The sequence below is a fragment of the Ranitomeya imitator genome, chromosome 9, assembly GCF_032444005.1.
Source record: "Ranitomeya imitator isolate aRanImi1 chromosome 9, aRanImi1.pri, whole genome shotgun sequence".
Classification (NCBI taxonomy): Eukaryota; Metazoa; Chordata; class Amphibia; order Anura; family Dendrobatidae; genus Ranitomeya; species Ranitomeya imitator.
In genome coordinates, this window is record NC_091290.1 from 90,979,719 (window position 1) to 90,992,216 (window position 12,498).

Sequence of the window (12,498 nt, forward strand, 5' to 3'; positions counted from 1 at the left end):
CTGATTAATAAGCAGACAAACTACAAGAGCAACAAATGTACCATATAGGAAATCCGGCAGCTGTCAGTCACATGACCTGTCTATTATGTGTATGTGTGAGCTAATATATACTGCCAGGGGGGAGGGCTTCCTGTTGGCTGGGGATTTATCAGGCTGCCAATTTAGCTTACAAATACTGAGGTAAAAATACTGACCAAATAACGTGTGAACGAGGTCTAATACAGGAGGAGATGACATACAGATATATACTATGTACAGGGGAGATGACACACAGGTATATACTATATACTATATACAGGAGGAGATGACCCACAGATATATACTATATACAGGAGAGATGACACACAGATATATACTATATAGAGGAGGAGATGACATACAGGTACATACTATATACATGAGGAGATGACATACAGGTACATACTATATACAGGAGGAGATGACACACAGGTATATACTATATACAGGAGCAGATGACCTACAGGTATATACTATATACAGGAGGAGATGACATACAGGTATATACTATATATAGGAGGAGATGACATACAGGTATATACTATATACAGGGGAGATGACACACAGCAGGTATATACTATATACAGGGGAGATGACATACAGGTATATACTATATACAGGAGATGACATACAGGTGTATACTATATATAAGGGAGATGACAGACATGTATATACTGAAGTGAAAATGAGAGGTGTGAGGTGAAAATGAAAAGGTGTGAGTGCAAAATGAGAGGAGTGAGGGAAAATAGTGGAGTGATCGGAAAATGACAGATGTGTTGTCGAAATGACAAGTGTTAGGGGGAAATGAGAGGAGTGAGGGGGAAAATAAGAGGTGTGAGGGGGAAAATGAGAGGTGTGAGGGAGAAAATGAGAGACGTGAGGGGGAAATGAAAGATGTGATGGGGAAAATGAGAGGCGTGATGGGATGGGAAAATAAGAGAAGTGAGGCGCTATAACTAACCACAGATATTTACTATGCCCAGGCAACGCCGGGCTCTTCAGCTAGTCTATATATATATAATTGTCTAAGGGTTTTTCCGTCTGTCTGTCTTGGAAATCCCGCGTCTCTGATTGGTCGAGGCCACCAGGCCTCGACCAATCAGCGACGGGCACAGCATCGACATAGAAATCCCGCGTCTCTGATCAGCGACGGGCACAGCGACGATGATGTCATAAAGGACGTAGACATCCCGCGTCTCTGATTGGTCGAGGCCTGGCAATCAGCGACGGGCACAGTATCGACGTAGATGTCATAATGGTTGCCATGGCGACGATGATGTCATAAAGGTTGCCTCGACCAATCAGCGACGGGCACAGTCTGCCGCGAATTCTGGAATCATCATTGTCCATATACTACGGGGACATGCATATTCTAGAATACCCGATGCATTAGAATCGGGCCACAATCTAGTATGTATATATATATATATATATATATATATATATATATATATATATATATATATATATATACAGTTATATGAAAAAGTTTGGGCACCCCTATTAATCTTAAGCTTAATGTTTTATAAAAATTGTTTTTTTTGCAACAGCTATTTCAGATTCATATATCTAATAACTGTTGGACACAGTAATGTTTCTGCCTTGAAATGAGGTTTATTGTACTAACAGAAAATGTGCAATCTGCATTCAAACAAAATTTGACAGGTGCAGAAGTATGGGCACCCCACCAGAAAAGTGACATTAATATTTAGTAGATTCTCCTTTTGCAAAAATAACAGCCTCTAGTCGCTTCCTGTAGCTTTTAATGAGTTGCTGGATCCTGGATGAACGTATTTTTGACCATTCCTCTTTACAAAACAATTCCAGTTCAGTTACGTTTGATGGTCGCCGAGCATGGACAGCCCTCTTCAAATGATCCCACAGATGTTCAATGATATTCAGGTCTGGGGACTGGGATGGCCATTCCAGAACAGTGTAATTGTTCCTCTGCATGAATGCCTGAGTAGATTTGGAGCGGTGTTTTGGATCATTGTGTCACGCACGCGCCCAGACTGGTTGGCGCGGGCATACGGGGGTGTGGCCCCACTGGACCACAGACCAAACTTCCCTGGAAGGGGCGTAACTAAGTAGCTTCCTAGGTGTTCGCTGGAGCCTCTGATGGTGAGGTCAGACTTGTGCAATAGGAAGCTACCAGGTGCCACTCCAGGGTGATGTCTGGCTGTGGCTGCTGATCCCACTAAGGAACGGAGCGGGCACGGCTGGCACTCTGGCTGACAGGCGGGCACGGCTGGGACACAGGCAGGCAGACGGGTACAACAGAGACACTGGCGGGCAGGCGGACACGGCTGGCTCTCTGGTAGGCAGGCGGGTACGGCTGGAACATGGGAAGAACCGGTAGAGACCGGTCTGCAGGCAGGTATGTGAAACAGGTTGGAACCTGTTCAGACAGGAGGACTAAGTAACAAGAAGAAGGTGAAACTAAGAGAAGAGAAGGAGAAGGCGGAGCCAAGGGCGGAGATGCTGGAGGTGGAGCCAAGAGCGGAGACGCTGGAGGCGGAGCCAAGAGTGGAGATGCTGGAGGCGGAGCCAAGAGCAGAGATGCTGGAGGCAGAGCCAAGAGCGGAGACGCTGGAGGCAGAGCCAAGAGCGGAGACGCTGGAGGCGGAGCCAAGAGCGGAGACGCTGGAGGCGGAGCCAAGAGCGGAGACGCTGGAGGCGGAGCCAAGAGCAGAGACGGAGCCAAGTGCAGAAACACAGGAGGCGGAGCCAGATAGAACCGCAAAGAGCGGAGCCAGATAGAACCGCAAAGAGCGGAGCCACAGAGCAAAGCCAGAGAGTGCGAAGCAAGGTCTGAGTGCAGAGCCGCAAGAGTGCGGAGTGTAAGCAGACTGAGAACACAAGGAAAGACAAAGCAGGGAAGGAAGCCACAGACAAGGAGACCGAGAAAAGACAAAGTACAGACAAGGCAATGGAACAAGACACAGGGACAAAGACACAGGGACCAGGATATTCTGCCTCCTGGAGGGCGGACTACAAGATCAAGGCAATAGCACAGAGAAAAGCCTCCAGAGAGGGAGTAACTCAGAGCAAGGCCAGGCAAACTCAACAGCTAAACACTAACTGAGCTAACACATTGCACAGGCCCAGACCACAGGGTGGAGCTGCACTATATACAGGAGGCGTCTTGATAATTGGTCAGGAACTGATTAGACAGATGCACCTGATTCCTATAAGAACCAGAGAGTTCAGGCGCCGGCCCCCTATACACATAGCCATGAAGCATGCACAGAGCAGAGACACAGAATATGGAGCTGGCATGAAACAAACCACATCATGGCCTGGAGCAGTGGGTAAGATTGTGTGAGAGATGTGAGGCCATGCTGTGATGCCAGCAGAGTTGTTACACATTGTCTTGCTGAAAGATCCATCCCCTGCGTAACTTCAACTTTGTCACTGATTCATGAACATTATTGTCAATAATCTGCTGATACTGAGAGGAATCCATGCGTCCCTCAACTTTAACAAGATTCCCGGTACCGGCATTGGCCACACAGCCCCAAAGCATGATGGAACCTCCACCAAATTTTACTGTGGGTAGCAAGTGTTTTTCTTGGAATGCTGTGGTTTTTGGCCGCCATGCATAATGCCTTGTTGTATGACCAAACAACTCAATCTTGCTTTCATCAGTCCACATGACCTTCTTCCAAAAAGAAAAAGAAATTGGCTTCTCCAAATGTGCTTTTGCATACCTCAGCCGACTCTGTTTGTGGCGTGCTTGCAGAAACGGCTTCTTTTGCATCACTCTTCCATACAGCTTCTCCTTGTGCAAAGTGTGTTGTATAGTTGACCGATGCACAGTGACACCATCTGCAGCAAGTTGATGCTGCAGCTCTCTGGAGGTGATCTGAGGATTGTCCTTGACTGATCTCACCATTCTTCTTCTCAGCCTTTCTGATGTTTTTTTTTGCCTGCCACTTCTGGCCTTAACAAGAACTGTACCTGTGTTCTTCCATTTCCTTACTATGTTCCTCACAGTGGAAATTGACAGGTTAAATCTCTGAAACAGCTTTTTGTATCCTTCCCCTGAACAACTACAGTCATGGCCAAAAGTATTAACACCCCTGCAATTCTGAAAAAAACACAATTCCCATATATAAACATGGAAAAAATAAGGCAAAACGAAGAAAGTAAAATATAATATTTTATTACATCAAACAAACAGTAATAATCTTATAAACATGACCACAATAACTATAAAAAACAAGCAAATCTCCATAAAAACAATGGAGGCGGCTACAGAGCGATAATAAATAAACACCAAAAATGTCTAAACACGGTTTTACTCATAAAGCTGAAAAAAATATGTGTGTATATCTAGTGCCAAATAATAATGAATGCACGGAAAAGGTGCCGAAAGGCAGGCTACCATTGATGAAAAAAAAGTATATAATGGGACAGAAAATATACGGAGCCACTCATACAGAGACCATTGGTAAGGTGCAAAAGTGCTAAAGACACATAGCCATATGAAGGCTAAATGGCCACCAAAACATAAGGCTCCCTGTGTATACTCCTACAAAAATCAGCCCCACAGGAAACTGCTGTGCAAACATTAATGCTATGAAGACACTAACAAAGCATAAAATAAAGCATAAAAAAACCAAATGACACTTACATAATAAGGCTCTATATACCGCCACGGGCGGTACATCGCCCTGTAGCCGCCTCCATTGTTTTTATGGAGATTCTGCTTGTTTTTTATAGTTATTGTGGTCATGTTCATAAGATTATTACTGTTTGTTTGATGTAATAAAATATTATATTTTACTTTCTTCGTTTTGCCTTATTTTTTCCATGTTTATATATGGGAATTGTGTTTTTTTCATATTTTTTTTTTATTATTGGATTAAAAGGGATACGTGTTATACACCCCTGCAATTCTGTCAGATAATACTCAGTTTCTTCCTGAAAATGATTGCAATCACAAATTCTTTGTTATTATTATCTTCATTTAATTTGTCTTAAATTAAAAAAACACAAAAAGAATTGTCCTAAAGCCAAATTGGATATAATTCCACACCAAACATAAAAAAGGGGGTGGACAAAAGTATTGGCACCCTTCGAAAAATCATGTGATGCTTCCCTAATTTGTGTAATTAACAGCACCTGTAACTTACCTGTGGCACCTAACAGGTGTTAGCAATAACTAAATCACACTTGCAGCCAGTTGACTGGATTAAAGTTGACTCAACCTCTGTCCTGTGTCCTTGTGTGTACCCCATTGAGCATGGAGAAAAGAAAGAAGACCAAAGAACTGTCTGAGGACTTGAGAAACCAAATTGTGAGGAAGCATGAGCAATCTCAAGGCTACAAGTCCATCTCAAAAGACCTGAATGTTCCTGTGCCTACCGTGCGCAGTGTCATCAAGAAGTTTAAAGTCCATGGCACTGTGTCTAACCTCCCTAGATGTGGACGGAAAAGAAAAATTGACAAGAGATTTCAATGCAAGATTGTGCGGATGTTGGATAAAGAACCTCGACTAACATCCAAACAAGTTCAAGCTGCCCTGCAATCCGAGGGTACAAAGTGTCAACCCGTACTATCCGTCGGCGTCTGAATGAAAAGGAACTGTATGGTAGGAGACCCAGGAAGACCCCACTTCTTACTCCGAGACATAAAAAAGCCAGGCTGGAGTTTGCCAAAACTTACCTGAAAAAGCCCAAAACATTTTGGAAGAATGTTCTCTGGTCAGATGAGGCAAAAGTAGAGCTTTTGGGGCAAAGGCATCAACATAGAGTTTACAGGAGAAAAAAGAGGCATTCAAAGAAAAGAACACGGTCCCTACAGTCAAACATGGCGGAGGTACCCTGATGTTTTGGGGTTGCTTTGCTGCCTCTGGCACTGGACTGCTTGACCGTGTGCATGGCATTATGAAGTCTGAAGACTACCAAAAAATTTTGCTTCATAATGTAGGGCCCAGTGTGAGAAAGCTGGGTCTCCCTCAGAGGTCATGGGTCTTCCAGCAGGACAATGACCCAAAACACACTTCAAAAAGCACTAGAAAATGGTTTGAGAGAAAGCACTGGAGACTTCTAAGGTGGCCAGCAATGAGTCCAGACCTGAATCCCATAGAACACCTGTGGAGAGATCTAAAAATGGCAGTTTGGAGAAGGCACCCTTCAAATATCAGGGACCTGGAGCAGTTTGCTAAAGAAGAACGGTCTAAAATTCCAACAGCGCATTGTAAGAAACTCATTGATGGTTACCGGAAGTGGTTGGTCACAGTTATTTTGGCTAAAGGCTGTGCAACCAAGTATTAGGCTGAGGGGGTTTCAATACTTTTGTCTGGCCCATTTTTGAAGTTTTTTGTGAAACGATCAATGTTTTGCTTTTTCCTTCATTCTCCTTTGTGTTTTTTCATTTAGGACAAATTAAATGAAGATAATAATACCAAATAATTTGTGTTTGCAATCATTTTCAGAAAGAAAATGAGTATTATCTGACAGAATTGCAGGGGTGTCAATACTTTTGGCCATGGCTGTATATATATATATATGTTAGGAGTAAGACCCATGAACAAAAAGTGTCATGGTGCAATAAAGTGCCAAAAAAGCTTATAAGATTATAGTATGCATACTCATGCCCAATATAGTTATGAGCCAGCAAATAGGATGTATCACCATATCAAAGAATACAAGTAAGGTATAATGTTAATGAGATACCCTAATATGCCCATATATGTCTATATCTCTCACTAATAAGCATAGATCCTAAGGAGACAAAGTGTCATAATGTCAAAAAGAGAGATGAAGTCCAGTGGGATACTAACCATAGAAAGAGCCCCGTGGCAGCCCACACCTGCCCGACACGCGTTTCGCCTGAGCTTTGACGAGTTTCTTCACATAAGAATAATTGAAATGAGAAGACCCTTACCTGGCATAAGCCACCAGCTTCCTCAAGCATTTATATTTGTGAAAGAAATGTTAAACTATTAAATTCAGAACTATGAAATGAGCATGTTTTTTTTAAACAACCATAATGCAGAGAAAATATTACTGTCTTTATCTCTCATGACAATTTTCAGCTGCAGTGTAAGGGAGCTATCTAGAGTGAAATTTGCCACTTTATGCACAGCAACAACTCATTTGCGGCTTTGTCCCGAATGCCTTCAAGCTATAAACCTGCTTATCTGTACTTTACTTTGCTTGGTGTGAGGAATCAATTCTGTGCCCTTTTTGTTAGTAGGTCTGTTGATTATAACCTAGAAGAGATGTAGGTGACCAATAACTACCATCTGACAGTGGAAACATGTATCTTCCAATTGAGATGCCTTCATAATCTGTTCCAGTTGCATTGATGCATCGTCTCTCAAAACAATAGGCCATGAGATTCATATATAATCCCTGCCCAAAGTGGTTGCTACAAGTGTTTATGGTGCAGTTCAGATTGGAGCTCAAGATAAGTCAAACAAATGGTCCATGTTCTGCACATAAGAGCATAGAGTGAGTACCCCTAGGTATGATAAATAATGGCAACTGGTTATCTTACAGCGAGGCTGGCTGCATGCCATCATATCTCAAAAGGTAGCCGATTCCGTTAGGTAAGAGCGACTGTTCCACCAGCAACCTGACTAAGCGAGGGCTTAGTTTGGCCTACTAGTAGATGACTAGTTAGTAGCATATGCATGTTAAATCAACTCTCAATAAGTGATGGATATCTGATTATGCAACAGAGAAGGAGGAGTTCTTGAATTACGACAAGCAGTAGTGGTGGATGTCGATCATGGTGGTGATGTGTAAATCTAGAAGTAGGAAACCGATCGCACAATAGGGTGATACCCTATGTAGGGAGAGTAGGAGAGTGCTGGTTATGCTCACCTTATGGAATTGTGACAGGCACAACTCCTATGTAGGCATGAAGAAAAATAGCTCTGTGGTTGGTGGATGAATCCTCCAGGAGATATTGGATCCAGTTGGATGAACACGTAAGTGGGCTGCGCTGCTGGAGTGAATCAATTTTTCAGAAATGATGAGGAAAAGGCTTTTTATTCACAACTTGTTTCAACACCATCTAGGATCTTTTTCAAGTGAAAAAAAACACATTTGTAAAACATGTCGACAGTGGGTTTTTAAAGACCCAAATTTAATGCCAGTTACATTGGAATCACACACAGGAACACATAAACAAATAGGGAAATTAGGAAGGAGAAGTTCAACTGGTTAAAGTTAGAGCGAAAAAACCCAAAACATACTTATTGATAACATGTAAACACATAAGGACAAATTATTGTAATGTGGGATAAGAACCCAGAATGCACCAGTGAAGAGAAACAACATTTAACATTTAGAGGAGCTACTTAGGCAGATGAAAGAAAGAATACGAATGAAAAAGGTCGAAACTGTACATATAAATCATAACTCTTAACCCCTTTCTATCATTGGACGTACTATTCCGTCCATGTGGGGTGGGCCTTACTTCCCAAGGACGGAATAGTACGTCCAGCGCGATCGGCCGCGCTCACGGGGGGAGCGCGGCCGGGTGTCAGCTGCCTATCGCAGCTGACATCCGGCGCTATGTGCCAGGAGCGGTCACGGACTGCCCCCGACACATTAACCACCGGCACACCGCGATTAAACATGATCGCGGTGTGTCGGCGGTACAGGGAAGCATCGCGCAGGGAGGGGGCTCCCTGCAGACTTCCCTGAGACCCCCCACTGCAACGCGATGTGATCGCGTTGCTGCGAGGGTCTCTTACCTTCTCCTCCTCCTTGCAGGCCCGGATCCAAGATGGCCGCGGCATCCGGGTCCTGCAGGGAGGGAGGTGGCTTCACAGCGCCTGCTCAGAGCAGGCACTGTGAAGCCTGGAGCTGTGCGTGTCTGATCGCTAATCTGACACCGTGCACAGCAAAGTGTCAGATCAGCGATCTTACACTATAACATGATGCCCCCCCCAGGGCAATCTTATAGTGCAAAAAAAATATTCCAATGTGTAAAAAAAAAAAAATTCCCCAAAAAAATTCCCCCAAAAATATTGTTCCTATAAATACATTTCTTTATCTAAATAAAAAAAAAAAAACAATAAAAGTACACATATTTAGTATCGCCGCATCCGTAACGACCCCACCTATAAAACTATATCACTAGTTATCCCCTTCAGTGAACACTGTAAAAAAAAAAGAGGCAAAAAACAACGCTTTATTCTCATACTGCCAAACAAAATGTGGAATAACACGCGATCAAAAAGACGGATATAAATAACCATGGTACCGCTGAAAACGTCATCTTGTCCCGCAAAAAACGAGCCACCATACAGCATCATCAGCAAAAAAATAAAAAAGTTATAGTCCTCAGAATAAAGCGATGCAAAAATGATTGTTTTTTCTATAAAAGTTTTTTTCGTATAAAAGCTCCAAAACATAAAAAAAAGGATATAAGTGAGGTATCGCTGTAATCGTACTGACCCGTAGAATAAAACTGCTTTATCAATTTTACCAAACGCGGAACGGTATAAACGCTTCCCCCAAAAGAAATTCATGAATAGCTGGTTTTTGGTCATTCTGCCTCACATAAATCGGAATAAAAAGCGATCAAAAAATCTCACGTGCCCAAACATGTTACCAATAAAAACAACAACTCGTCCCGCAAAAAACAAGACCTCACATGACTCTGTGGACTCAAATATGGAAAAATTATAGCTCTCAAAATGTGGTAACACAAAAAATATTTTTTGCAATAAAAAGCGTCTTTCAGTGTGTGACAGCTGCCAATCATAAAAATCTGCAAAAAAAACGCTATAAAAGTAAATCAAACCCCCCCTTCAGAACCCCCTTAGTTAAGGAAAAATTAAAAAAATGTATTTACATTTTCCCATTAGGGCTAGGGTTAGGGCTAGGGTTAGGGCTAGGGTTAAGGTTACGGTTGGGGCTACAGTTAGGGTTGGGGCTAAGGTTAGGGTTTGGATTACATTTACGGTTGGGAATAGGGTTGGGATTAGGGTTAGGGGTGTGTCAGGGTTAGAGGTGTGGTTAGGGTTACCATTGGGATTAGGTTTAGGGGTGTGTTTGGATTAGGGTTTCAGTTATAATTGGGGGGTTTCCACTGTTTAGGCACATCAGGGGCTCTCCAAACATGACATGGCGTCCGATCTCAATTCCAGCCAATTCTGCGTTGAAAAAGTAAAACAATACTCCTTCCCTTCCGAGCTCTCCCGTGTGCCTAAACAGGGGTTTACCCAAACATATGGGGTATCAGCGTACACAGGACAAATTGGACAACAACTTTTGTGGTCCAATTTCTCCTGTTATCCTTGGGAAAATACAAAACTGGGGGCTAAAAAATAATTTTTGTGGGAAAAAAAAAATTTTGTATTTGCACGGCTCTGCATTATAAACTGTGGTGAAACACTTGGGGGCTCAAAGTTCTCACAACACATCTAGATAAGTTCCTTGGTGGGTCTAGTTTCCAATGTGGGGTCACTTGTGGGGGGTTTCTACTGTTTAGGTACATTAGGGGGCTCTGCAAACGCAATGTGACGCTTGCAGACCATTCCATCTAAGTCTGCATTCAAAATGGAGCTCCTTCCCTTCCGAGCCCTCGCATGCGCCCAAACGGTGGTTCCCCCCTCACATATGGGGTATCAGCGTACTCGGGACAAATTGGACAACAAATTTTGGGGTCCAATTTCTCCTGTTAACCTCGGGAAAATACAAAACTGGGGGCTAAAAAAGAATTTTTGTGTTTAAAACATTTTTGTTTTATTTTTACGGCTCTGCATTATAAACTTCTGTGAAGCACTTGGTGGGTCAAAGTGCTCACCACACCTCTAGATAAGTTCCTTAGGGGGTCTACTTTCCAAAATGGTGTCACTTGTGGGGGTTTTAATGTTTAGGCACATCAGGGGCTCTCCAAATGCAACATGGCGTCCCATCTCAATTCCTGTCAATTTTGCATTGAAAAGTCAATCGACGCTCCTTCCCTTCCGAGCTCTCCTATGTGGGAGAAACAGTGGTTGACCCCCACATATGGGGTATCAGCGTACTCAGGACAAATTGTACAACAACGATTGGGGTCCATTTTCTCCTGTTACCCTTGGTAAAATAAAACAAATTGGAGCTGAAGTAAATTTTTTGTGAAAAAAAGTTAAATGTTCATTTTTATTTAATCCCTTTACCCCCAAGGGTGGTTTATCAATAGATATATATGACAAAAAACCATGGTAAAGTTTTAGTAATTCACAAATTTGTAACCATGCGTTAAATAGGATTATTGTGGCCTATCATTAACTACAACATAGATCCAGAAAACAAAAGATGATCAAAAGGCAATAATATCAATACAAAAGCCATAATTTTATTAATACAACTTCATTTAAAAACATACTGCCAATCCTTAGGGGAATGGAACAACCGACATATATCACACCATCACCAGTGTTGACGCACAGCGCCCTGTGACAAACAGCATCCTTCTATCTAGGGTGTTATTACAGGGCAATATTAGAACAAAACACCATGGCATATTATAATTATAGACACAAATTTTTGTCCTATATGCCACCACTCTTGCTAATAGCAACACATAACCCCCATTAAGCCCATATGAGGCCTATATGTAATGGGATATTATAATTACCCTCAGTGAGTAGCGTCTGAGTTGCTGTCGCCACCTTTTTCAAGGGGCTTATTGACTGCAGCGATCCCTGTCATTGGATTGGCAGTATGTTTTTAAATGAAGTTGTATTAATAAAATTATGGCTTTTATATTGATATTATTGCCTTTTGATCATCTTTTGTTTTCTGGATCTATGTTGTAGTTGATGATAGGGCACAATAATCCTATTTAATGCATGGTTACAAATTTGGTTACAGAGGAGCCGCCAAGGTAGAGGAGGCAAAGGTGATATGAAAAAGGAAATATACATATTTAAAGAATGAAAAAGGACAATATCCTCAGAAATAAGAATACAGATATTAAATGGAAAATGTTTAAGAACATCCTAAATAGGCACTGTAAGCGGTTTATACCTTGTGGGAATAAAAGGACTAGAAATAGGAAAAACCCAATGTGGCTAAACAAAGAAGTAAGACAGGCAATTAACAGTAAAAAGAAAGCATTTGCACTACTAAAGCAGGATGGCACCATTGAAGCTCTAAAAAACTATAGGGAGAAAAATACTTTATCTAAAAAACTAATTAAAGCTGCCAAAAAGGAAACAGAGAAGCACATTGCTAAGGAGAGTAAAACTAACCCCAAACTGTTCTTCAACTATATCAATAGTAAAATAATAAAAACTGAAAATGTAGGCCCCTTAAAAAATAGTGAGGAAAGAATGGTTGTAGATGACGAGGAAAAAGCTAACATATTAAACACCTTCTCCACGGTATTCACGGCGGAAAATGAAATGCTAGGTGAAATCCCAAGAAACAATGAAAACCCTATATTAAGGGTCACCAATCTAACCCAAGAAGAGGTGCGAAACCGGCTAAATAAGATTAAAATAGATAAATCTCCGGGTCCGGA

General features: G+C 42.1%; 1 protein-coding gene across 4 annotated transcripts in view; it reads left to right on the forward strand.

Moving 5' to 3' along the window:
- Window positions 1–12,498, forward strand: part of SPON1 (spondin 1) — a 1,002,740-nt gene that overhangs the window by 286,266 nt on the left and 703,976 nt on the right. The gene's annotated exons all lie outside the window — the stretch shown is intronic.